Below are 10,321 nucleotides of genomic sequence, written 5' to 3'. Positions count from 1 at the left end.
GAAACTGCTATGACTCTGTTTCACTAAAATTAAAATATCTTCTAACATATACTTCCTTTACTTGTTTCATTTGTTTCATGTGAAACTAGACATAATAAGCTTCAATTTGATATGTATTTCACCACCAAATTAAATTTCTATGATTTTTAGTAAATTTTCAAACTCGCGTTAGTATTGCTGCATGTATTCTGTTTATGGTAAATTTCATCCTTTTATGAGTTTTATGCACTAAGTATCTTAATAGTTTTCCTTAACATCAAACATAATCTAAACTAACCATTTTCATAATTTATCATTATCAAGCATTTCCTCAACCATTTCACAACCATACCATAAGATCATTTACACAAAATGGGTATATTGCTATACATGCCATACTTAAATTTACAAGCCATTTACCAAAAATCTTCTGGATAGTGTGACTGAGCCTTCGACCTATCCCGACTCCTGAGCTGGCTTGTCCAAAACTACAATGAGTAAGAAGGAGGGAGTAAGCATAAATGCTTAGTAAGTTCATATGAAAATAATAAGTAACATAACAAACAGTTATACCAGTCAACATTAGCATACATCACTAAAACACATATCACATTTTTAATCATTCTTCATCATCTTATTACCTTATCGTGGTTGTATCAATACTCAACCCGAGGGTTAAATACATACCTGTCCAAAATATCCATTTCATATCACTTACCAATACGTCTCTTTACATCTCAAATTTTCCTCCATTTGAGTAGAACTTTACCGTTGAACACATCTAATATAATTGGATACATGGATAACTTGCACATAAGTGCCACATATTCAATCAAGCAATCATGTAACCCGCCCATAAGCGAACTCGGACTCAACTCAACGAGCTCGGGCGTCGCATCCATAAGTGAACTCGGACTCAACTCAACGAGTTCGGATGCCTAGTTACATCTCACGAACTCGGACTCAACTCAACGAGTTCGGACATTCGCATCCATAAGTGAACTCGGACTCAACTCAACGAGTTCGGATGCTCAACCATCCTAGTGACATGTCACTTGTATCCTAATCTATTCCTAAGGTTCAAACGGGCTTTTCCTCGAACACTTATCCTTGCCGTCTTTCGTAGAATGCCAAATTAATACTCGGTAACAATTATATTTAACAAGTAGTTCACATAATTTACATATTATTTGAAATTAACCACAAAGCATACATTTCATAATAAAATTCAGCATAACACATAATTAATATCAATAACTTAAAAATAACAATTATGCTACATTATTTACACATGAACTTACCTTGGTACCAAAATACAAAGATTTTGCAATTTAGTCCACAATCTTTTCTTTTCCTCGATTGAGGTCGATTCCACGCCTTTCTTGATCTAAAATAACACATTTAGCTTATTTAATACTCACATTATCAAATTAATCCTTAACTCAAATTTTGGCAAAATTACAATTTTACCCCTAAACTTTTGCATATTTACATTTTGCCCCTAGGCTCTGGATTAAACTTTATTCCTTATTATTATGTTTTACAACATGCTGATCACTTTTCTCTTCTATGGCAACATCAAATTCTCACTCTAACATGTACTTGTGACTATTAGGTATTTTTACCGATTAAGCCCTTTTACTGCTTTTTGCTTAAAATCGAGTAGTACAAGTTGTCTAACATAATTTAAAACTTCATATTCTATCATAAAAATCAAAATACACAAATTTCACCTATGGGTATTTTTCCAAATATAAACCCTAGGTTAAATTATTGCTAACATAAGCTTTATCGAGTTACCGAGATCTCAAAACATAAAAATCATTAAAAACGGGCTTGGAATCACTTACTATGGAGCTTGGAAGCTTGAAACAAACCCTAGCTATGGAGAACCCTTGAATTTCGGCCTAATGAAGAAGATGGACAAAATTGGCTTTTAATTTTGTTTTTAATTCATTTTAATAACTAAATGACCAAAATACCCTTACTACTAAACTTTCCAAAATTCCTTCCATGTCCTAATTTTGTCCATGAACTTAAAATTGGTAAAATTGCTATTTAAGACCTCCTCATTAATATTCCAAAACAATTTCATACTAAAAACTTCTAGAATGCAAGTTTTGCAACTTATTCGATTTAGTCCCTACTTTAAATTTAAGCACTTTAGGCATAGAATTTCATCACGAAATTTTCACACAATCATGCAATCATATCATAAACATCAAAATCATTGTAAAATAATTATTTCTATCTCGGATTTGTGGTCACGAAACCACTATTCCGATTAAGCCCTAATTTAGGATATTACAACTCTCCCCCCCTTTTAAAGATTTTCGTCCTCGAAAATCTTACCGGTAAACAGGTGTGGGTATTGGTTTCTCATAGTTTCTTCAGTTTCCCATGTAGTCTCTTCTACCCCATGCTTTTGCCACAACACTTTCACAAGTGTAACACTTTTATTTCTTAGTTGTTTGACTTCTCGAGCTAAAATCTTAATCGGTTCTTCTTCATAAGTCATATCAGGTCGCAGTTCAATTTCTGTCGGTGAAATTATATGTGAAGGATCTGAACGATACCGACGTAACATAGATACGTGAAACACATCATGAATCTTTTCTAATTCGGGTGGTAAAGCTAGCCGATATGCTACCGGTCCAACTTTTTCAATTATTTCATACGGTCCAATAAAACGCGGACTTAACTTGCCCTTTCGTCCAAATCTAAGGACTTTCTTCCATGGAGACACTTTCAAAAATACCTTATCACCAACTTGAAACTCAATGTCCTTTCGCTTTAGGTCCGCATAAGATTTACTCTATCTGAAGCGACTTTCAAACAATCTCGAATTATCTTCACTTTTCTTCGCTTTTTTATTAAATCAACTCCATAAATCTGATTTTCCTTGAGTTCAGTCCAATACAAAGGTGTTCGACACTTGCGACCATACAATGCTTCATAAGGTGCCATTTTCAAGCTCGTCTGATAGCTATTGTTGTAAGCAAATTCTACCAACGGCAAATATCTTTCCCAACTTCCTTGAAATTCCAATACACAACATCTGAGCATGTCTTCAAGAATCTGAATTACTCTCTCTGATTGTCCATCAGTTTGTGGATGAAAAGCAGTACTAAAATTTAACTTCGTACCTAACGCGTCTTGCAACTTTTGCCAAAACCGCGAGGTAAACCTTGGATCTCTATCTGAAATAATCGATAATGGTATTCCGTGTAATCTAACAATTTCTTTAATATACAGTTCAGCCAACTTGTTAAGAGAATAATTCGTACGTACCGGGATAAAATGAGCCGACTTAGTTAATCATCAACTATTACCCGGATGGCATCTTTCTTTCCGGAGTCAATGGCAATCTGAAACAAAATCCATAGTAATCCGATCCCATTTCCATTCAGAACCATAATAGGCTGGAGTAATCTCAAGGTACTTGGTGTTCAAACTTTCACCGTTGACAAATTAAGCATTTGGACACAAACTCGATATATCTCTTTTCATTCCATTCCACCAATACATTTTCTTCAAGTCATTATACATTTTCGTACTACCCGGATGAATCGAGAAATAACCACTATGTGCTTCCTCAGTAGGATCTTTTGAATCAATTCCTCATTCTTCGTACACAAATCCGATCTTTAAACATTAAGCACCCATCGAACCAATTCAAATCGATCCCGTGTCGCTTCACATTTATTTTCTTTTGGCTAGCAAATCTTGATCATTTTTCGAGTTTCGAAATCTCTTGTAAAAACATTGGTTTTGCTCTTAACTCGCTAGAATCGAACCATCATTTGACACTTTCAACCGAGTATTCATAACTCTCAAAGCAAACAACAACTTTCGCTCAAAGCATCAAGAACCACATTCGCTTTTCGGATGATAATCAATAACAAGCTCGTAATCTTTCAACAACTCCAACCATCTTCGTTGTCTCAAATTCAAGTCTTTTGTGACATCAAGTACTTAAGACTTTTGTGGTCGGTATATACCCGACATTTTCACCATACAAATAATGTCGCCAAATTTTCAAAGCAAACACCACCGCAGACCAATTCCAAATCGTGAGTAGGATAATTCCTCTCATGAGGTTTTAACCGCCTCAAGCATATGCCACCACTTTTCCTTCTTGCATGAGCACACACCCCAAACCATTTAGAGAAGCATCACTATACACCACAAATTCTTTACCGATTCGGGCTGTACTAACACCGGTGCCTCTGTTAATAACTTTTCAATTCTTCAAAACTCATTGACATTCTTCCGTCCATTCAAATTTAACATCCTTTCGAGTAATCTAGTTATAGGAGCAGCAATTATACAAAATCCATTTACAAACCGCCGATAATACCCAGCTAGCCCCAAGAAACTTCTAACTTCGATTCGTTTTGGTGGTTTCAATCAACAATGGCTGAAATTTTACTAGGATCAACCCGTATACCATCACCGAAACAATATGACACAAAATTCAACTTCCTGAGCCAAAATTCACTTTTACTAAACTTAGCATACAATTGCTTATCTCTCAAAGTTTGCAAAACTATCCTCAAATGCTCAAGATGTTCATCTCTCATCTTTTGAATAAATTAAAATATCATCTATAAACACCACAACAAATTTGTCCAAGTATGGCGAAATATGCGATTCATTAAATCCATAAACACAAGAGAGCATTTGTCAATCCGAATGGCATAACTAAAAATTCATAATGACCATACCTTGTTCTAAAAGCGCTTTAGGTACATCCGACTCCTTTACCCATGCTTGGTAATACCCAGATCTCAAGTCAATCTTTGAAAACCATGTCGCTCCTTTTAGCCGATCAAACAAATCATCAATTCTAAGAACGGATACTTGTTTTGATTGTCACCTTGTTTAACCGCCGATAATCAACACATAATCTCATAGAACCATCCTTCTTTTCACAAATAACACTTGAGCACCCCAAGGTGAAAAACTCGGTCTCACAAAGCCTTTATCACCAACTCTTGCAATCTGCGACTTTAATTCTTTCAACTCATTGGTGCCATTCTATATGGAGCAATCGAGATCGGAGCTGTTCCGGTATCAAATCAATACCAAATTCTACTTCCCCGACCGAGGCAAACCCGCAATTCTTCCGAAATACGTCCGCAAATTCACACACAACCCAAGACCGATTCAACTTTCTTTTCAACTTCTTTTGTATTAATTACATACGCCAAATAAGCTTCATAACCCTTTCTCGATATCTTTGAGCCGACATTGAAGAAATCACACTAGGCAATGCCTCGATTTATCTGATTCAACCCGCAGAGTTTCACCATTTCCACACTTTAATTCTATAACCTTTTCTTTGCAATTTACTATAGCATCATGCAATGTCAACCAATCCATACCCAAAATAACATCAAATTCATCAAACGGCAACAACATCAAGTGGGTAGGAAAGTAATGATCCCGAATCATTAAAGGACATTTCTTACATACTTTATCAACAATACACATTTGCCTAACGGATTCGACACTCTAATCATAAATTCGTATTCTCAACGGTATATTCATACTAGACACCAATTTCATGCACACATATGAATGAGTAGAACCGGATCAATCAAAGCAATAACATTAACATTATAGAGAGAAATGTACCGTAATCACATCGGTGAGGAAGCATCTTCACGCTTTAATAGCATAAGTTCTAGCCGAGCCCTTCCTTCGTGTCTAACCGGTGCATCCTCGCTACATTCTTCTTGCTTGTTTCACTTCCAACTTTTCTGGATACCTTCCCTCGAGTCTCGCACCACTAGCTTTTACATTCGAAATTTTTCATTCTCGGCTCTCTCAAGCGTCTCTAATAAAATGATCCGGAGAACCACATCGAAAACATTCATTTGCTCTTGACGGACCAAAATGATTTCTACCACACACCGGCACTCGGGTTTAACAAATCTCGTATTTCCCACACTAGCCGCAGTAGTCCGAGATTTAGGACCCACATTTCGCTTCTTAAAATTTCCATATGATTGCCCAAATGAAACTTGGGAACGAGGATTCATATTTCTTGACTTTCTCGGTTTCTTTGTGAGGGTGCATTACTCATTGGTCTTTTCTTCCAATTTCGTGTTTGATTCTACCTTTTTCTTTTCCTTCAAGAATTCTTCACCTTGCAAGCTCGATCGACAAGTACCACCATTTCTTTTAGTTCAAGGATCCCAACAAATACCTTAATGTCTTCGTTAAGCCCGTCTTCAAATCGTCGGCACATCTTGGCTTCAGAGGAACATATTCCCAGCATACTTACTTAATCGAACAAACTCTCTTTCATATTCTCGAGATCGTCATATTACCTTGCTTCACTCAAGAAACTCTTTACATTTCGATCAATAAATCTTTCACTAATATATTTCTTCCAAACTCTTCTTGAAAGAATTCCCGTGTTACCCTCTCTTCGGTACCACCAAATCAAAGTCTTCCACCAATTATAGGCTGAATCTCTCAACAAAGATGTAGCACATTTCAAACATTCTTCGGTGTACAAGATAATTCATCAAATACCCGGATAGAATTTTCAAGCCGAACTCGCTTTCTCGCATCATCATCAATATTTGCTCTAAATTCTTCAGCCCTTGTTTACTTAATTCTATCAACGGGGTTCTGTGAAATTTTATCATATCCACTCCTTGAGGTATTGGAGGCATAGGTTGAGGAATTGGGGAGGTGGGGAGGTCGTACATTTGGGTTCGACGAACGAACTCAAGGTACCATGCACTCATCATTTGGAGAAAGGCTTCCGATCCCTTTCCCTCCTCCCCGACCAACAAGGGGTGGGTTTTCGGTCGTACTGCTCCATCAGCCGGAGTGGCGATTACTCAGACTTCATCTCGCCACACAATGGATCGGGATCCATTTACTATATAAAAAATTTCATTTAAAAGGTCAAGTCGTCACACTATCACAATTCATACATATGGCATGTATAGCAAAATCCGTACATACAACACGTAGTCCGAGAACCGACTAAACCTGCTCGATACCACTAAATGTAACGCCCCACACCCGAGGCCGTCAGCGAGTCGAGTATGAGGTGTTACTAAGCTTAGTTTAACATTTTAGAACTTTGAATTATTTGTTTCTACATTCACAGCTTTTAAGCTACTTGCGTCCACAGTCACAAGAAAATCATATATCGAGTTACGAAACTCGAAATTAAGATCCGTAAATTTTCGCTGAATCTAGACTCATAAAACTATCTACTAATTTTTTTCTAGAATTTTTGGTTGGGCCAATTAGTACAGTTTATTAGTTAAAGTTACCCCTGTTTCAAGACTCGACTGGTCTGACCTCTGTTTACTACGAACCACATTTCTCTCTGTAAAAAATTCATATGACTATGAGGTTTGTTTATAGTAAAACTAGACTCAATAAGGATTCTGAGGATATAAAATACACCACCTAATTATATCTTTACAATTTATAGTGAATTTCTAAAGTAGGAACAGGGGATTCAGAAACTGCTATGACTCTGTTTCACTAAAATTAAAATATCTTCTAACATATACTTCCTTTACTTGTTTCATTTGTTTCATGTGAAACTAGACATAATAAGCTTCAATTTGATATGTATTTCACCACCAAATTAAATTTCTATGATTTTTAGTAAATTTTCAAACTCGCGTTAGTATTGCTGCGGTATTCTGTTTATGGTAAATTTCATCCTTTTATGAGTTTTATGCACTAAGTATCTTAATAGTTTTCCTTAACATCAAACATAATCTAAACTAACCATTTTCATAATTTATCATTATCAAGCATTTCCTCAACCATTTCACAACCATACCATAAGATCATTTACACAAAATGGGTATATTGCTATACATGCCATACTTAAATTTACAAGCCATTTACCAAAAATCTTCGGATAGTGTGATCGAGCCTTCGACCTATCCCGACTCACGAGCTGGCTTGTCCAAAACTACAATGAGTAAGAAGGAGGAGTAAGCATAAATGCTTAGTAAGTTCATATGAAAATAATAAGTAACATAACAAACAGTTATACCACCAACATTAGCATACATCACTAAAACACATATCACATTTTAATCATTCTTCATCATCTTATTACCTTATCGTGGTTGTATCAATACTCAACCCGAGGGTTAAATACATACCTGTCCAAAATATCCATTTCATATCACTTACCAATACGTCTCTTTACATCTCGAAATTTTCCTCCATTTGAGTAGAACTTTACCCGTTGAACACATCTAATATAATTCGGATACATGGATAACTTGCACATAAGTGCCACATATTCAATCAAGCAATCATGTAACCCGCCCATAAGCGAACTCGGACTCAACTCAACGAGCTCGAAGCGTTCGATCCATAAGTGAACTCGGACTCAACTCAACGAGTTCGGATGCCTAGTTACATCTCACGAACTCGGACTCAACTCAACGAGTTCGGACATTCGCATCCATAAGTGAACTCGGACTCAACTCAACGAGTTCGGATGCTCAACCATCCTAGTGACATGTCACTTGTATCCTAATCTATTCCTAAGGTTCAAACGGGCTTTTTCCTCGAACACTTATCCTTGCCGTCTTCCGTAGAATGCCAAATCAATACTCTTAACAATTATATTTAACAAGTAGTTCACATAATTTACATATTATTTGAAATTAACCACAAAGCATACATTTCATAATAAAATTCAGCATAACACATAATTAATATCAATAACTTAAAAATAACAATTATGCTACATTATTTACACATGAACTTACCTTGGTACCAAAATACAAAGATTTTGCAATTTAGTCCACAATCTTTTCTTTTCCTCGATTGAGGTCGATTCCACGTCTTTCTTGATCTAAAATAACACATTTAGCTTATTTAATACTCACATTATCAAATTAATCCTTAACTCAAATTTTGGCAAAATTACAATTTTACCCCTAAACTTTTGCATATTTACATTTTTGCCCCTAGGCTCGGATTAAACTTTATTCCTTATTCTTATGTTTTACAACATGCTGATCACTTTTCTCTTCTATGGCAACATCAAATTCTCACTCTAACATGTACTTGTGACTATTAGGTATTTTTACCGATTAAGCCCTTTTACTCGTTTTTGCTTAAAATCGAGTAGTACAAGTTGTCTAACATAATTTAAAACTTCATATTCTATCATAAAACATAAAAATACACAAATTTCACCTATGGGTATTTTTCCAAATATAAACCCTAGGTTAAATTATTGCTAACATAAGCTTTATCGAGTTACCGAGATCTCAAAAACATAAAAATCATTAAAAACGGGGCTTGGAATCACTTACTATGGAGCTTGGAAGCTTGAAACAAACCCTAGCTATGGAGAACCCTTGAAATTTCGGCCTAATGAAGAAGATGGACAAAAATTGGCTTTTAATTTTGTTTTTAATTCATTTTAATAACTAAATGACCAAAATACCCTTACTACTAAACTTTCCAAAAATTCCTTCCATGTCCTAATTTTGTCCATGAACTTAAAATTGGTAAAATTGCTATTTAAGACCTCCTCATTAATATTCCAAAACAATTTCATACTAAAAACTTCTAGAATGCAAGTTTTGCAACTTATTCGATTTAGTCCCTACTTTCAATTTAAGCACTTTAGGCATAGAATTTCATCACGAAATTTTCACTCAATCATGCAATCATATCATAAACATCAAAATCATTGTAAAATAATTATTTCTATCTCGAATTTGTGGTCACGAAACCACTATTCCGATTAAGCCCTAATTTAGGATATTACACTAATGCCCCTGCGGTATTTATGGATTTAATGAATCGGATTTTCGGACCATATTTGGATCGGTTCGTAGTTGTGTTCATTGATGACATTTTGGTCTATTCGAAAAATGAGACCGAACATGCTGAACACCTGAGGTTAGTGTTGCAAATTTTACGAGATAAGCAGTTATATGCTAAGTTTAGCAAGTGTGAGTTCTGGTTGAGGGAGGTTAGCTTCTTGGGTCATGTGGTATCTGCATCGGGTATTCGAGTACACCCGAACAAAATTTCAGCCATACTTAACTGGAAGCCTTCGAGGAATATTACTGAGGTTCGGAGCTTTTTGGGACTTGTCGGTTATTACCGACGATTTGTAAAAGGTTTCTCGACGATAGCCACACCAATGACGAAGCTACTCCAAAAGGATGTTAGGTTCGAATGGACGGAGAAATGTCAGAAAAGCTTCGATCAACTGAAAACTTATTTGACTGAAGCCCCAATTCTAGTGCAACCCGAATCTGGCAAAGAGTTTGTCATCTATAGCGACGCCTCCCTACTTGGGTTAGGTTGCGTA

At 35.9% G+C, this 10,321-nt stretch overlaps 1 long non-coding RNA gene across 1 annotated transcript; it reads right to left on the bottom strand.

The window, feature by feature from the left end:
• Positions 1 to 288: 288 nt before the first annotated feature.
• Positions 289 to 1,351, bottom strand: LOC128285183 (uncharacterized). Its single transcript, XR_008275622.1, has 2 exons — positions 1,281 to 1,351; positions 289 to 467 (listed from the first exon to the last, which is right to left on the bottom strand). It is a non-coding gene; the product is annotated as an uncharacterized LOC128285183 (long non-coding RNA).
• Positions 1,352 to 10,321: the final 8,970 nt, after the last annotated feature.

The sequence above is a fragment of the Gossypium arboreum genome, chromosome 12 (assembly GCF_025698485.1).
Source record: "Gossypium arboreum isolate Shixiya-1 chromosome 12, ASM2569848v2, whole genome shotgun sequence".
Taxonomy (NCBI): Eukaryota; Viridiplantae; Streptophyta; class Magnoliopsida; order Malvales; family Malvaceae; genus Gossypium; species Gossypium arboreum.
Note: the sequence above shows the minus strand (reverse complement) of the source record. Positions and strands in the feature narration are given on the sequence as shown.